The 17337-nt window shown below is 42.0% G+C and overlaps 1 protein-coding gene across 2 annotated transcripts in view; it reads right to left on the bottom strand.

Moving 5' to 3' along the window:
- Window positions 1-13945, bottom strand: part of LOC137266087 (diamine oxidase [copper-containing]-like) — a 39029-nt gene extending 25084 nt beyond the window's left edge. The window contains exon 1 of one of the 2 annotated variants that reach the window (XM_067801588.1): window positions 13548-13945. The gene's annotated coding sequence lies outside the window, so the exon portion shown is untranslated. Of the gene's footprint in view, window positions 1-1285; window positions 1381-13547 lie in introns of those variants that run through there. The other variant, XM_067801589.1, reaches the window with a different exon arrangement.
- Between the last annotated feature and the right edge of the window lie 3392 nt (window positions 13946-17337).

The following is a 17337-nucleotide window of genomic DNA, read 5'->3' as shown; positions in this document are numbered from 1 at the left end:
ATTAACGCCACTTGACAAAATGTTGCGTTTCCTTTGCTGTTCAGTATATTTTACTAGTTCCATACAGGCTGCCCATTGGAGCTAATATGTCCAAGAAAGCCCATGCAAGTCTGCATTATGTGGCAAGTCTGCATTATATGGTAAGTCTAGATTTCCATAGTTTCAGTAAATCTGAAAGATCACTCGTCTCCACTTTCTTATATTTTATGATTCTAATTGAGGAACATTTTTTTTCTTTTTTAAAAAAATATGCACATTTCAGAGACTAGATGTTAGTCTAAGGAACTGTGAGACAGACTACACTGTGAAAAGCCTTGTGCCAAAGTTGTACTAAATGCCAAGCCCATGGATGCATACTGGCAAGTCTAGATAGTCTTAGCAGGCCAGTCTGTTAGAGGTTCAATTTGTTCTTTTTATTTATAATTTCTTTTATAGATTATTGATTATACTATTGGATATTTATTACCTTATATATCGACTATGTCGCGTTAGTGTTCCAGCAATAATAGATGTTAGTTTGGACTGCTATTCGTCAGGGTGTCTCCCCGTCATTGAGTTGTGCAGCACAGCCATATCTGCTTGTGCTAAATGATGTCTACAGCTGCACTTTGAAGGGCCCATCCAGAGACCGCTAAATGGCACATTCCAGCTATATACAGCCCTTGAGTAATTGAGTCATCCCTCAGAGAGACTGAAAACAATAACAAAGGCCGACCGTTTCTTGCGCCCAGATGCATAGTGTACAACTGTGGTATTGAACGCTTTTGTATACAGTACAGGGATCGCGGCTCGATACTACGGTGCACGGAACACACTGATATTCAGGCTGATATCTGAATATTGTTGATATAAGTCAGCCTCCTTGTGGCAAGAGAACACGAGCTTTGTGAGGGATGGGGCCGCATGAGACACAAAGGATACACCGCGTATTTCAAAGTCAGACTGACAAAGAGAGAGATTTTGTTAGGTGACGAGACGTTATGACTTTTAGCATGGCAGCTGCACACACAGGCTGTAACATACACATACAGTCTCTCTCTCTCTCTCTCTCTCTCTCTCTCTCTCTCACACACACACACACACACATACACACATACACAGAGGCGCTATTGAATCTGTCTGTGGGACGTCGTTGTGAGACGATCATCTGGTTAGATTATATACTACTGAGCTGAACTGCAGTGACACTAAATAGACTATAAGTACATTCGTTCTCGTTATCAATCGAGGTGTTTGCAACAAAGAAAATCCGTAACTATAAATCATTTAAGATAAGCATCCCTACCTCACAAATGCTTCAGAATTTACAGCTCACATCACTGTATTTTCAAAGCAGCCAGCGGGTTGTGTTACTGTCATTGATAGAACGTCCCAGTGAATGGATAGCCAGCACTGCTCCGACCTCGGTCGACAGCCGCGGTGAAAATCATTACTATTGCAAGCAGCACGTGTATTTCACACTCTCTATTATATTTATATGAATCGGTTTTGGTCGAGTGGCTCGGAAAATTGTAAAATCGATACACTTTCTATAGGCATTAGGAAATGGAGCGGAGGGAATTAAACCAACTCAAATTTAAGATTTTCTTTATGTTTTAAACAGACTCGATCTGTCTGTACAAACGAAACACGAGTTATTGAACTGACTGACAGAGTTTGGTTTGACGCCGTTTTCAGCAATATTCCGGCAACATTAAGGCGCGGAACATTAGAGTGAGTGAGTTAAAATTTAAAGTCACTTTGACAATAGTTTAGCCATATTGTGATTAAAACAATATATAGATCTACAATAATGAAAGACGGATTATACAATCCTGTCAATGAAGGACAGTAAGATAACTAGAATAGCACAGATATACATGTGAAAGTAGTAATTAAATATAAAACATTTTAGCCATTGGGGACAACACAGTATAAAATAGGCTATAGATTGCCAACAAATGAAGGTAGATCACCATACAAGGGGCCGTGGGGAACATTAGAAATGGGCTTCTCACATTGTACCCATGAGGATTCGAACCGGGTCTTCGGTGTGACGAACCAACGCTTTAACCATTAGGCTAATAAAGAGTGAGTGTGATCGATGTTATGTTTACTTGTGCAACATTGAATGATTGCCCATCCGGAGTATAGCCTTTGTTATTTGTTGTTAAACGCCGCTTTCAGTAAAGGTCCACCTGCATGGCAGTGCTCTGCAAATAGTCGCGTCTGAACCTGACAATCCCAGTGACTGACATCATAAACACGTCCCTGGGACACGATGACATGTGACAAAAAGTCAGCGTCCCTGACCACCTGACTGCGTTAGTCGCATGGGTTGCCTTATGGCAATTACAACCTGGATCTGCACGCAGCCAAAACCATCTTATCCTGTCGCCTATCACGACAGGCACGGGCTGTTGAAAGTCTGTTCTAAACAGTGTCTTCAGAGGCAGGACGCTAATGAGCTAATTTGTTCCCCGATGGAACATTGATTGTGGATATTCTTGCCGACGAGCCGTGACCACAACTTGACACCCAATGATCACCTTGCCCTCAACTGAAGATGCATGCTCATCACGCTTTCGACCTGGCGTTAACGATTTAGACTCTTAGTTCGCCTGTCTTACGCACCCTGAAAGAAACGTATCTAAGAAAGCTCATTCAAGTCTACAACAAACTCTTAAAAAAAGTATGGGATAACTGACTCTCAGTCTGGACAGGAAGTGTAAACAGTAACAAACGCTTCAAGGACATGCATCTTATGAACGAACTAAAAGTGCTTTATGGTTCAACTTCATTATATATCATTAGCTGATAGTAGCGTTTTCAGGTTGGTGCCGCTACGGAAGGTGACGTCTATTCCTGTTGTTTTCTTGATGAGACGGCTGATGCGATGACTTATCTGACCATGGTATGGGATGTTAATTCTGATGGGGAAGGTTCTGGTTTAGTTGACTTGGGAGTTTCTTTCAGGGTCTTGGTGATGGTGTTGCTGACTAGATGGGGCGGGTACCCGTTAAGGTCTTGGAAGGTTGATTTCAGGTGTTTTAATTCGCTGTGGAGGCTGTCTGGGCTGCAGACCGCTTTTGCTCTTCGTGCCAGGGTAGCTACTATGCCTTTCTTGATCTGGGGATGATGGTTGGACTGGTGATGAATATACCATGGTCAGATAAGTCATCGCATCTCATCAAGAAAACAACAGGAATAGACGTCACCTTCCGTAGCGACACCAACCAGAGACGGAGGTGTTTACTTACCCAATGCATGGAACCACCTTATCCTCAGTGACTAATCCTTATCCAAACATCTTTACCTGTAACTCGTTAACCTAATCAGCACAAGCCTGCACACCAATCAGTTTAAGCCTGTACATAAGTTGAAGCCTGTACATCAGTCAATCGAAGCCTGTACATCAATTAATAGAAACCTGCATATCTTGTTACCCATTGTTATCAGTCTACTGTTATGTGTATATATACTACAACCCTTTAGTTTTACCCTCACTTCACCTGAAGAAGAGACTAGAATCTGTCTCGAAACGTTGTGACCTTGTATAATACAGAAGTTGAACCATAAAGCACTTTTAGTTTGATTCCTCCAACTTCTAAATGCCTTTGAAACAATCTTATGAACGCACCGCCATTTCCCTCTATTACTACCCCTAAACACAACGCATGATATGCACGTGCACAACGTAGTAGCACCATACACGTGCATGGGGTACCATTGCTGATTTTGACGTTTTTTCAAGAAGGTCGAAAAATCACTTAGAACATTAATATTGACACTCATCTTGCATCACACATTTGTGTTTGTTTCTAGTCGTTTGTTTAAAATTGAAAATCGTATACATGCAAATTGCATGCCATGCACCAATCATCTTTCAAAAGATACAAAAAATAGAGATACATTCCAAATAACTATGGATGTAAGGAAGTGCAAATGGTGATGCACTCTCAAAACATTCAATAATATCATATTAACATTGATTGACTCCGATAAATCCCCTAAATATTATAAATCGTAAGAAAATGAAGATCCTCTACTTTTTGTAAAGAGTATATATGGCAAGTCTAGATAATAACAGCTTCAGTCTGTGGACTGAATTTTTAAAAAATTATGTATGAAAGGGACCGTTCCTTTCTGTAAAGCATTTGCATATCGGAGACTAGATGTTAGTTTTCTTCTTAGTGTTTGCTTTAGACAAATAGCTGACCCCTGAGCATAATGTGACCTTCAAATTGTGTTGTTTGTTGTATAACGCCGCACGCAGTAGCAAGTGCGCCCTCTTAGAATTCCAGTTATGATTGACATCATGAGTATCTGGACCAGGCTTAATCCCGTCATAACATTATACCTAAACTATCAACATGGATATTAATAATTACACTATAAACGAACTGATAATAAAATGATGTAATTAAAAAGATGTCAAGCTGTTACTGCGCTTGTTGGTGTAGCACACACTTCCTGTAGCTATCTGAAGCTCCCTGAAATTCGAACTATGAACACAAGCTATGGAAGCGACGAATATGCTCATAGTGTTTTTCACAGAAACGATATTACAAGGGCTAATCGAGTACTCAACCATGTTCCTATATTCCAGATATAACAAACACGGTCGTGTGGAAATTTATATCCTGTTGTCTTGAAGTGTGAGCTCGGGCCTTTTTTAAATATTTCATCATATATGGTAGAGTCTGGTTTTATGCCACTTTTAGCAATATTCCAGCAATATCACAGCGGAGGACACCAGACATGTGTCTCTTACATTGAAACCATGAAGGGAATCGAACCCGGTTTTCGGGTTGAAGAGTCAACGTCGTTTTAACCACTGTTTACACCACAGACTAATTGACCGGCAAATATAATACACGAAGCATTGTCCTCGGTAGGTCGGTCCATATTGGAGTTTAATGGTAACCTCCCCAGGTGCATAGGAAACGACTGGCACAGAGGCATGTTGCTGACATGCCACCTGAGTGAACGTATATATTACCTGAACAAACACTCCTCTAATTACCAGAAATTGTACCTGCTATTTTAGATACACCATACTATAGAAGAAAATGAGCCTTAAAGTGTGTTTGCGTTAAATTGTCACGGCAGCAGGTGTGTGACTTTTGACCGATGTCAGTTCTGAACAACCATCAAATATTGATCTACGTAATATATACGGGCAATTACAGGCAATAGTTCATACAGAGGGCAAACCGTTCCAAGAACGAGGCTGTGTTGTTGTTTAATTATTCTAAGAGGGTCGTTCTTCGTGAGGAAGCCTAGTGGTTACAGCGTTCGCTTGTGAAGCCGAAGACCCAGGTTCGATTCCCCACATGGGTACAATGTGTGAAGCCCATTCCTGGTGTCCTCCCATGATATTACTGGAATATTGCTGAAAGTGGCATAAAAGTAAACTCACTTACTCCATGTTTGAGAAGTTATGACATGCTGTAATGATGTTTTTTGTCATTTGACAGTGAGATGCAATGGCTCTTAAAATCGCGATCACGTTTATTGCAATATCGTACATAATGCCTCTCATATGGGCGCTTGTAGTAGACTAAATCCGGTATGTAGTGCTTACCCATCGACTAACGTAAAGTCTCTACACATTTCTGTCAGAATCATACAATTATTTACAATAAAAAGGGGATCTAGAGATGAGAGAAATTAAAACCTTGGCAAAATCCAGACTTGCGTAACATACGGCTTCTGCTAGGCTAAGTTTTAATTTTGATAGACAAACAAACAAACCGATTTTAATTGAAAAGATGCCCCAGGGAGATCAGAGATTCAGAACCTACAGAAATGTAGACTTGCTTTATGTAGTGCCTTAGCTCTGAAGGGAGGGCTAGAGTGTAGGGAAAATAATGTGGTTCAGGGACTGTGGGACAGGCTAGGCTTCTGCATAAAGCGAGTCTAGATCCTTTTAACTGGAGCTTTCACTTGTCACATATATATTCCATATACTTAACGTCAGGCTACAACCCTACTCAGTCCGCTCGCATTACTAACATACCCCCTACAGTTGCTGCTGTTACTTTACCAAATATTTCGATTTCTGTCTTTCACATATGTTCTTGGCGAGATCAGAGACCAGTTAAGATAATCAAGGGTTAGAATTGGTCTCCAGCAACCCATCCTTGTTGTCAGAGGCGACTAACGGGATCGGGTGGTCAGACTCGCTGACTTGGTTGACACGTGACACGTCATCATGTTCCAGTTGTGTAGAACGATGCTGTTGTCTGGTCCAGACGCAGTTATTTGCAGACCGTTGTCATATACAAAAAAAGTTGGAATAATGTCACAGGGGTAAACAACAAACAAGAAAGCTTGGTACAGTTTTCTTGTCCTGACACCGCTTTAATTCACACAACTGAAAAAGCATGATAGCATTAATACTTGACAATTCCATCAGACACCAACGCCCTTCCTGGAACCTTATCAACGCGCCACAGCCCAAATTACACGCCATGTACGACGTGAAACATGTTTATATTCGTCGACAACAGAGAATTTGGTTCGGGAATGGGTGGCCACTAATATTAACTTTAGTTCCCCAAGCCCCCACCCCCACCCCTCGCGGGGACAGAGTCTGATAATACAACAAAACATCATCAGCGTTATCTACAGGGGCTGTGAAAACATCCGCACCATCAATTTATCATGTTTACTGTACAAACAGGCGTGGAAGGAGTGTTGTCGATCTATAGCCTGTCTCACAGTCCCTGAACCATATTGCTTCCTCTTATGACCAGCCCTTTCTGTATTGCATGAGCCCTGGATGAAGCAAGTCTATATTTTCCTCGGGTTCTGAATCGGTCAGCTCACAGGGGTTCAATTGCAATTTATATATGTTTGCATCAGAATTTCTATACGAAGTCTTAATCTAGCCGATCTAATACCGACGTATATAGAGCCGGAACCTCCCTTCTACGACAGGACGCGTCGTTGTTTCCCCGATATCGTTGTAAAGAAGAAGGGGTTACCTGATGCGAGTGAGTGCGTGAGTGAGTATTGTTTAGCGCCGTAATCGTCCACATCCATGCCTCGTGGGTAACGCGTTTACCTGTGGAGTCGAAGGTCGATCACTCGACTTACGGCGGCGTGTCGTAAAATGCATTAAGGCATGGTACTTATTGATACTCTGCCTTGTGGTCGTCATGGAGACAGTATGCATACAAGGTAATGCAGTAAAATCTCAGTGGGCAAGCAATTGTCCGGATATTACGCTACTGGGGTTCTCAAAATGGTTGAAATGGTGATCATATTTTCGAAAGAGGAATATCCAACTTTACCACCCATGGTCGTCATCCGATTTCAGGGAGGTCAGATAGGTTAAAGATTATGCTGTTCAGGGGACCGAGTAAAACTACATCTGGATAAATGTTATCAATACGTCCACTGTGACATATTGGAATGACGTGCCGATGTCCGTGCTAGTGGGAGGTATCTCTAATGGCCAGTTAACATTATGTTCTATGGTCATCACTGTCCGTTCAGCGAGGGAGAGAGCGTTGGTTATAACCTTAGTTGTACGCATTTTCCTAAGGTATACTACGAGATGTCGAGTCCATAAAACAGCTTGGTGTATCCGTCGATTTGATGTAAAAGTCCCTATAAATGTTTACGCAGCTAAGGTACAACAATACCTATAGTCCGAACTGCCCTCTGGGTCGGAATCTATTCAGGGACAGCGTCCATTGGACTGCATCCATCTAAATACGATTGCGCACGCATCTCCGCGTATGAGCCAAGGTAACAGCGACATCTAAAACTGCATTGTCTTACAAGTAGAGAGAGAATAGCAGGGGCGGATACAGTTTTTTCGGAAAGGGGTGCGAGAGGGGGGTGTTTGTGTACGAGTGTCAATGGTCAGTTAATAAACTTTCTGGACAAAAGGTTCGAGGGTGACCCTCTCTGGATCAGCCTGTAAATAGCACTCAGTATCAAATATCGACCTCTAATTTTAATCGCTACAACTGTTTCAATGTGGACGCCACTGAACACTCACTGGCATTTTAGTACATCTGAAGCCACGTTAGTAAGACGTAATATATGGTGAAGATAATATTCTCCACTGTTACAAGACCAACACTGCTGTTTCTATCCGACACGGCCACGTTGAATCCAACACGAGCTAGTTTTGAAATGTTACACACCATGTTTCGGAAGTAAGTACACGCGGGGCGGCGTGTTTGATGTTTGAAACGATATCCACATGCTCATACAACATCCGGGCCACACAAACAGTCGGGGCACCACTACAGACAGGTTCCTTACAACGGTAACGGGTGACATTTTTCCTAATTCCCGCTGATATACTTTATGAAATTAGTTCAAATAACGGTACCATACACTGAAATGCACTCTATTTATGTCGGTTTCAACTTGATCACGTCGGCAAGGTGGTAGTCTGTCTCACAGTCCCTGAACCACGTTATTTGCCTAATGCCAAGCCTTCTCTGCAGCGCTAAATGAAACAAGTCTAGATTTCCGTAGGTTCAGATCTCCATGGGGCTCCTTTTCGACTAAAATGGGGTTGTCTGTTACTGTGAAAATGATGTATATTCAGAGACTAAGCCTTAGTCTAGAAAGGTGGGTGCGCATTCTGAATAGGTAACCTGTCAAACGAAAACTCCTTTAAAGAAACCACTTGGCACGTGCAAAGTTGCGTGCAGAACATTAACAATAGATATTAGTACGTAGGCTTGCAATGTTTCCTAAGTGACGTGTCTATACACACGTAGGTCTTGTGATGCTATAACAGCGGAGGATCTTGGTTCTAATCTACAGGCGCGAAGTTGAATAACATAGAATCCAGTGGTGGACTCACGGCGGAATGCTTGTGTGAGATGGGCTTAGCAGAGTTGAAGAGGCAGTACCACAGCTGGAGGCGGAAAATGAATTCAAGGGTCGTTGCGCTATCTAGAGCGTCAAGTTATAGACATACAGATATAGATGAGACATACGGTACGGACTTTAACAGTCATGCCAAGATTTAGTGAGGTCAAGTATTTTTAACAAACCAAATTTCCGACATTTATGATTGAAGGTTTGTGTAAACAATTAGGGTAATTGCTTCCTTCCTTGTAAGAAAAAAATAATGAATTTACAGAATACGCCTCTGTGATTTTACAGCTGTGTCGCAATAAGGGACATCAAGACTGGCCTTCACATACTTTCAGAACTGAACCCGGTTCGCGTTCGTTAAGAGCCAGGGTTCGTTTGTACAGAGCGACCGCTGCGGTAAGGTGATATAACAACCCTCCTACTGTAACATAGATTTAAGACCGCAGCGATTGCGTTGAAGAATGCATCCTGTCTTTAAGGACTGATGGATCAGACAAAACGGACTTTAAAGGAGCTGTAGGATCATAAACAGACCTGAGTGTAGGAGCAGTATGGATCTTAGACACACCCATGTTTTAAGGAGATGCGTGAATAATATAGATCTAGATTAAAGGAGCTGTCATTATTGACCTTGGTTCTAAGGAGCTGATTTGGACCATGTATAGACATAGGATAAAGAAGCTATCACTGCTGACCTTGGCTTGAAGGAACTGATTTGGATCATGCACAGACCGTGATTAAAGGAGTTGTCATCATTGACCTTGGTTCTAAGGAGCTGCTTTGGATCGTGCATAGACCTTGATTAAAGGGGTTGTCATCATTGACCTTGGTTTTAAGGAGCTGCTTTGGATCATGCATAGACCTTGATTAAAGGGGTTGTCATCATTGACCTTGGTTCTAAGGAGCTGCTTTGGATTGTGTATAGACCTTGATTAAAGGGGTTGTCATCATTGACCTTGGTTCTAAGGAGCTGCTTTGGATCATGCATAGACCTTGATTAAAGGGGTTGTCATCATTGACCTTGGTTCTAAGGAGCTGCTTTGGATCGTGCATAGACCTTGATTAAAGGGGTTGTCATGATTGACCTTGGTTCTAAGGAGCTGCTTTGGATCATGCATAGACCTTGATTAAAGGGGTTGTCATCATTGACCTTGGTTCTAAGGAGCTGCTTTGGATCGTGCATAGACCTTGATTAAAGGGGTTGTCATCATTGACCTTGGTTCTAAGGAGCTGCTTTGGATCGTGCATAGACCTTGATTAAAGGGGTTGTCATGATTGACCTTGGTTCTAAGGAGCTGCTTTGGATCATGCATAGACCTTGATTAAAGGGGTTGTCATCATTGACCTTGGATTTGAGGAGCGGATTTGGAACCTGTATTGACTTAGATTTAAGGGGCTGTCATTACAGACCGTGGCTGAAAGGAACTGGCTGCATCACATAGGCCTTATAGATTACTATTGGAACATACGTGCCTAGTGTTTTAAGCAGCAGGTGTTCTTCCAAACGACTACGCAGGCAAGTGCACGTAAGCATGGAGGATACGATTTTGCTCGAGATGCTTCTGCGTACAGCGATATGCATGATACCGTGCACCGCGGATGATTACAGCGAGGCTATGCATTTTATACACATTATCTGACAAAGATAGCTGTCGTTTTACCATCCTCGAGGTCAGAGCAAGCACCTGCGATATTTCCAAAGATAATATAGATAGATGCATGTGAAGAAGTCATCAATGACGTAACCATAACCACTTGCCTATATGTGCATACTGTTACATTGGTGATATCTTCAGACATATACATGTAGCTCGGTGTTAGGACCTACACGGGTTTGAGGAATCCGATCTATTTGAACCCGAAGAAGCAGTGGGGTCCCTATGTTATATATTATTTACAAGCTGTCCGGTCGATATGTTTATGTATTTTGAAGTAGCTTCGTGGTGCCAAGTTTGATGCATTATGGAGCCGCGTGGACTACAAACTAGACCTAGGTTGAAGGGTACATGGATCATTCAGATTTGGGTCCGACCCAACAGATTGCCGGGAACACAGTCCAACTCAGAGACCCTATGAAAACTGGGGACTGGGGACATAGAATGTATGATTATAGAATTGGTTGTATATGCACGACACCAGGACCAGGAATCCCGAGTAGATGCGGTTCCCTAAAATCTGCCTCGGTAGGCCAGGTTCAGCCTCTTGATCGATTGCGTGTCATGTTATCCCTACAGAGCCATTGCTCATGATATCATTCACCGGGTTGCGTTCTAGACTCGGTCACTAACAGTCACAGTCACAGGCACGAATACCACCTCAGCCCGAGACACAGCCATAACGACAGACCCTTCCATAGTTTACCAGTTTGAATGATGCTGAATACAGCATTAAAAGACAAATATCTCGAAAAAACAACTTCTCTCACCGACGTCATGGATGACACTTCTAGATGCATTGACTAAACTCCACCTCACGGACCGACCATTCCCTGGAACTTAATGAGAGATATACGTAACCAGAGAAAGTGACGGCAGACAGAATCAGATCGGCCTGGTGCTCCACCTTGAAGATAAGTCTGACAACGAGGTGCTGTTCTATCAGACAGTGTCTCGGGAACAGATGGTTCCAGAGATAGTCGGAACTGAAACAATTAACCCTTACCGAGAACCACGTGTCTGAGTGAACGCATCGCAAGATTACTTGCTTCCAGACCTGCCTGGAAGCAACTAGTCTGTCGTACAGACCCTGAAGTATATATATCCAAGAAAGCCCACGCAAGTCAAGAAAATGTGGCAATTAAGTCTAGAAAATGTGGCAAGTCTAGATTTCAGGCTTCAAAATGAAGAAAGTCTCAGGGCTCCATTTCATTATATTATTTTGTTTCACTATGAACGTTTTTCAGTAAATCATGTTCATTTCAGAGACTAGCTGTTAGTTTAGGAAGCAATATTGCGATGTTATCCCTGTGCGATTCGGAGAAAATGTACCTTTGTGGAAGAACTGTTTTTCTAGAAATGAAACTGTCAGACGGTCAGTGATGACTGGTCGGCGGACATTCCTGAGTACCTCGTCCACTGACCACCTGGGCTTATGGCGGAATATTAAAAGTGCTATTAGACCGGGATAGCTATAAACCTGAACCTTGATTTCCGAAGCTCTCACAGCGCCGAGATTGTCGTGTCATACACTAACATCAACATCCGACTAGCTTAGCGCTTAGAGAGCTTCGAAAATCTAGGCCGAGGGTGTCGTTGTTCAAGGGGATCTTAGTGCTAAGATGACCGTAATTCCTACACCTTAACTTAGACTTAGTGCTAAGTGTCCTTCGCACTACTGGACCCAGATGCCCAGTCAGCATGAGTGGAACCGATAAGTCCGTCGCAAAGACACTATATTCCTTTGAAAAATCTCCATCTGGTCCAAACTGACCAGCGTCAAATTGACGGGCACCTGATGTAAGCCGGACAGAAAAATTGGAGAGGGGCAGTTTAGTACTTCTGACTTTCACATATTTTTTTTATATTTGCACGAGGGTACTACAACAAGAAGGTAGAAACAAAGGCGTGTGAAGGCGCGACTATGTTCCTTGAGAATGTCCATATTTCCAGAAATGTTTGTTGTTAAACTCCGCACTCAACAATATTCCATCTGCATCAGGGCGTTTTGAAAATAATCCAATCCAGCCCAGACAATCCAGTGATTGGTATGATTGGCATCGTGTGGAGTTACTGAGGTTCCAGTTTGAACTCAATATAATCATCATAGTAAGAGTCTCCATTGCTTATATGTCTACCTTTGCAAAGATGTCCTGAACTCATGAGAGTAATTATTTGGGCGGTCCAATACGAAGCTGCTTTAGTGAATGCATGCCGAGTATTTATCTCTTGAGGTGTAGAGACAATATACCCTGGAAGAGCGAAGATGGAAGCATACATTACGTCACAACTGAACTACGCAGTATCTTACATCGCCTTCTTCTAAGTGTTCGTCATGCATGCACTTTTCAGATAGTCTGTCTCACAGTCCTTGAACCATATTTTCCTGCTGCACAACCCTCCCTGTATTCTTAAAACTGTAAATGAAGCAAGTCTCTATCTGCCAGTTAACTGGGACTCCTTTTCAAATAATATGGATTCTATTTGTTATCCGTTATTATGTTAGTAATCGTTAGTTTACTACTCAGAGAATATAAGCTGCTCAACGAGACCCGGTTTCAGGTCCATTTGCATCAACATACGACAACAGTTCCTTTTTCCAAAATTATTCCTAGTAATAGATCAGATCACCGACTCAAAATATATCTCCATTAGACGGATTTCCTCGGCGGGTTGTTTGTCTTGGTAAATCAGCATCAATCATAATAATAAGTTATAATAATATCGTTCATTTGTTCACGTGCATGAGAACCCACCCACACGTTCAAGTGCTTGTACATCACACACTGAACGCGACACACACTAAACGGCGTTTCATTTGCGAACTTGCCCACATGTACACAGAAAATAAATATTCATATCCTAGCTACTTATTAACATATGACACAGTTTGTTTACTGACCTATAGTTCTGTTTGTATGCTCGACCGGCACGAGCCAACGCCTTAATAGAGATGCTGTACAAGCCAACATGTATTAACGGATAGAGCTAAGGCGAGTGACGTCGCCTTCCGCTGATGTTCAATTTGGTAGAATGAGAAGCTCTAAATCAACTTACTTTTCGTAGTAGCTTGTTGATTAAAAGTCGACGTACTTGAAACAGGGCAACGTAGTCCTAAATAGGTTAGCTTGTTATAGCGAGCACAGGGGAATTCCTTGCCTGCTAGTACTTGGAGCCTGCTAATAATAAATCACCAGCTATGCCGACTCGCCCGAGTGGAGGACTGGCCGAAGTGGTATCAGCCGAATCTGTCCGAAGTGATATCTGTAGCGACTGGGTGAAACAGTTGGAGTAAGTCCGTGGAGGGGGCGCGTGCCTTTGATGCCCTCTGAACCGTTTTTTCAAAGAGCTGACGTCGGAATCGTTTTGAACTCTTACCGGAATGACCCGAAAGCGTATATCCTACAGTGAGTCAAGCAGCAAGGCATTATGACAGACTGGCGTCTCACCCACACGAAACCCGAGCCCGTTTTCCCAACTCTCTGCCCCGACTCCCCGTTTCGGCGGGGAACGCGTCTATTGATTGTGTCCGATCCTCACTGACTGACGCTAAAGGGTTACGTGAGATGGGACTCCTAATGATAACAATTGATGGGTAGATTACATAATTTGGGGGAATATTTATGAGGTAAGGAGAGATGGTTTACCAACATCAGATGATGCCGAGGATGGTACGATGACATCTCACTGCATCTGTACCCTGGCAGTAAATGTTTTCTTAAGTCTATAACGGACTTCTCATTGCGATAAAAAGTTAGTTATTCGTTTTCATGAAAATAGACTTGCTCCGAAAGGGAAGTAACTGTTTTCTGCTAGCTCGTTTTATGGTAGTAACTTTTCTCAATTAAAACTACGTTACTCGCTAAGAAAGAAGTATAATTAAAATACAGACAGGAACATAAATTTTTTAAAACTGGGGCAATCTAGACGTTTCCATGTTATTTTAGTCTTGAGTTGGGAACCCTTTTCAATAAATTTACACGGGTCTAAGACACACAGATTTACTTGTTCGTTGCTCAACTCAAGTAATATAGCAATATTTGAGCAATATGGCAGCGGTCTCTACATAACCAGATCTGGGCCTGATAATCCAGTGATCAACACCATGAGCACCGATGAACGTAATTTGGATTCAAGTGACATGTATCAACCAAGCGGAAGCCCAGTTTAAAGCTTACATGGAACACAACACACAACTTTGCAGATTCGGATACCTTCGAAATTATAAAAAATGCACATTCAGCTTTTGAAGCTAAAAAATAACGCAGTGAAATCGGACAAACGATTCAGTAAATTCACCCCAGCTGGGTGAAAAGTGGTTTCAAGAGCTATGCTGCGCTGCGCACATAGGGCATCTCCTCGTTGCCTAAAAAAACAACAACATATGTTGACTGTGATAAGCAGCCTCTGTCACAGACAAAACTCAATGTCTGTGTAACTGATACCAATGTGTCTGCCTGCCCGTCTGCTAATGACACATGACATAACTTCAACTGCATTGGGCACATGCAATTTGAACTTACCATCTATCAGACTATACACCATAAACAAAGAGCCCTCACGGTATCTGCAAATGAACCAGCCACTGAAAGTCGTCCTTACACTTATGTTGAATGAATGAGTGAAAGAGTTTAGTTTTACACCGCTTTCAGCGATATTCCAGCAATATCACAGCGGGGGACACTAGAAATGAGCTAAGAATGACAAATGATCCTTCCATACGCAATGATGCCACCAGTAGCTTTACACTTCCATCCCCAGGCTGATGACGGTGATTAAAACAAAGGTTTCAAAAACGTTCTCTTGGGCGCATGTAGAGTGAGTGAGTGAGTGAGTGAGTGAGTGAGTGAGTGAGTTTAGTTTTTGCAATATTCCGACAATACCACGGCAGAGAACACTAGGCGTGTCAAACCGTGTGTTGTAGCAAATGGTTACGTATGGTTTAGCCAACGCAGGAAATTCCGAGCTGCAATGCAGTTTCGTTCGGATTCTGCTGATGCATCAACCGAATATGGTTGTCTTCTTTATAACGTCACACGTGGACGCCTGTAGGAAGTAATTGGTGTTACTCTGCTGAAGAAGCCGTTTCCAAAGAGATTGTATTGAGTTTCGATGAATTGAGACTAAAATCTGTCCTGAGTGCATCATCCCAGCTTTTTATCAACTATGAAATGCGTTACTGATTATGGTATAACGAAACCTTCAACAATATATTGCACCCTTGTGAGGAATCGAACCTAGGTCTTCCGCGCGACGGAAACCTCTAGGCTACACCGCCGATCCCATCCGACGACCGCATGATGGTACCAATAGCACATGTCGAACGTGATATTGTAAGAGTATACATATAGATGGTTATGGGCGATTAGATTGTAACCTCTCGCAGGTGCTTTCGTATATAACATCTGTGCTATTCGGCAGTCATGAGCGGTCAACAAACAATATATATATACGTCGGTGGTGTTTAAGTAACCCGATCACTGATTTGTTTAGTTGAGACAAGACAAGACATAAATCAACAGAGCACTGCTTCAGTGTCAAGACAACTACAACACATGAACACCTATTCATACAGACAATTTTGACAAGACTTTACTATTACTAAGGAAGCATCTTATTTTATCATCCCGTCTTTCCTCTGAGTGTCAACATCTTGTCAACAGCGCCTTAAAAGCCGAGACAAGAGACTAACCTGGTTATCTCCCTTGCCTTATCAACCAGCTTTACTTGTCGCCAATAATTAACTCAGTACCAAGTCAATTAGATGAAGTGTATTAGAATTACATTATACCTTTAATGGACATCAAATTACTTAAGAGCTGTAACACAATTCCCTCATAGCACTAAACTGTGCATGAACGTCATTGAAAATCCTTGCAACAAACAGGATCATAAATGATTTTGGCACCCTAATCTGGGAAATGTGCTTATTAACGAGATTAGTAATTGGTCTTTTGTGTGCTAAAATGGTCACACCATTATGGAGCCGACCATTGCTTGGAGACAATTGTAAGAAAATAAGCCCTGTATTTTACTTTTCAGACAAGTTCAAGGGAATGTAGGTTTCAAAGGTACCACTGTATATTTTGTTTTGAGGATGTCTATGACTGGTCAGGACTCTCTTCCACTTGTTTACAGACTCCGGTTACATTGCTGGAATATTTCTGAGACAAGTTCAAGTTATATAGCTAGAAAATTACAGATTCTGACACAACTTCAAGATCGAGGTTTCAAAGCTGGCACTGTATATTTTGATTTGATGCTCATGATGTCAATCATTGGACTGTCTGATTAAGACATGATTATTTGCAGATTGTAGCAAGTAGATGGAATATTGATGAGTGCTGCTTTAAGTAACCAACATTTATGTTAAAGCAAGTTGACAGAACATTGAAGGAAGTATGGTACCAACTTTCCATCAGCCATCTAACCCACTCAGCCACCCAGGGTTCCCAAAAGAAGGAATTTGGATAACTGGTAGTCTAAGGCCATGGACTTTGAGTACCCCTCTGATAAGGTTGCTGGCAATCTGGTGTTTCACACTGAGAGTGTGGGTTCAAATCTTAGACTGGACACAACTGAACAAAGTACTAGAATTTACACTTTACAAAGAAATCCCAATTAACATGTACTGTGCAAAAAAAAATAACGGATCACATGAAAATTCAAGCGTTCCTTTAATATTTTCCATTTTTCAACAGTGCTGTGGTGATGAAAACTGGAAAATAATAAAGGAATTTCTTGAACTGTTATTTAATCAGTATATAATACATCAAAAATGGTTAAATTTGAGACCATAGCACAAAATGGGTGTTGATATCTTATTTTGTCTGTGAATATAAATTCA

The sequence above is a fragment of the Haliotis asinina genome, chromosome 15, assembly GCF_037392515.1.
Source record: "Haliotis asinina isolate JCU_RB_2024 chromosome 15, JCU_Hal_asi_v2, whole genome shotgun sequence".
Lineage (NCBI taxonomy): Eukaryota > Metazoa > Mollusca > Gastropoda > Lepetellida > Haliotidae > Haliotis > Haliotis asinina.
The sequence above is the reverse complement of the archived record's forward strand: the minus strand, read 5'-3'. Positions and strand labels throughout refer to the sequence as shown.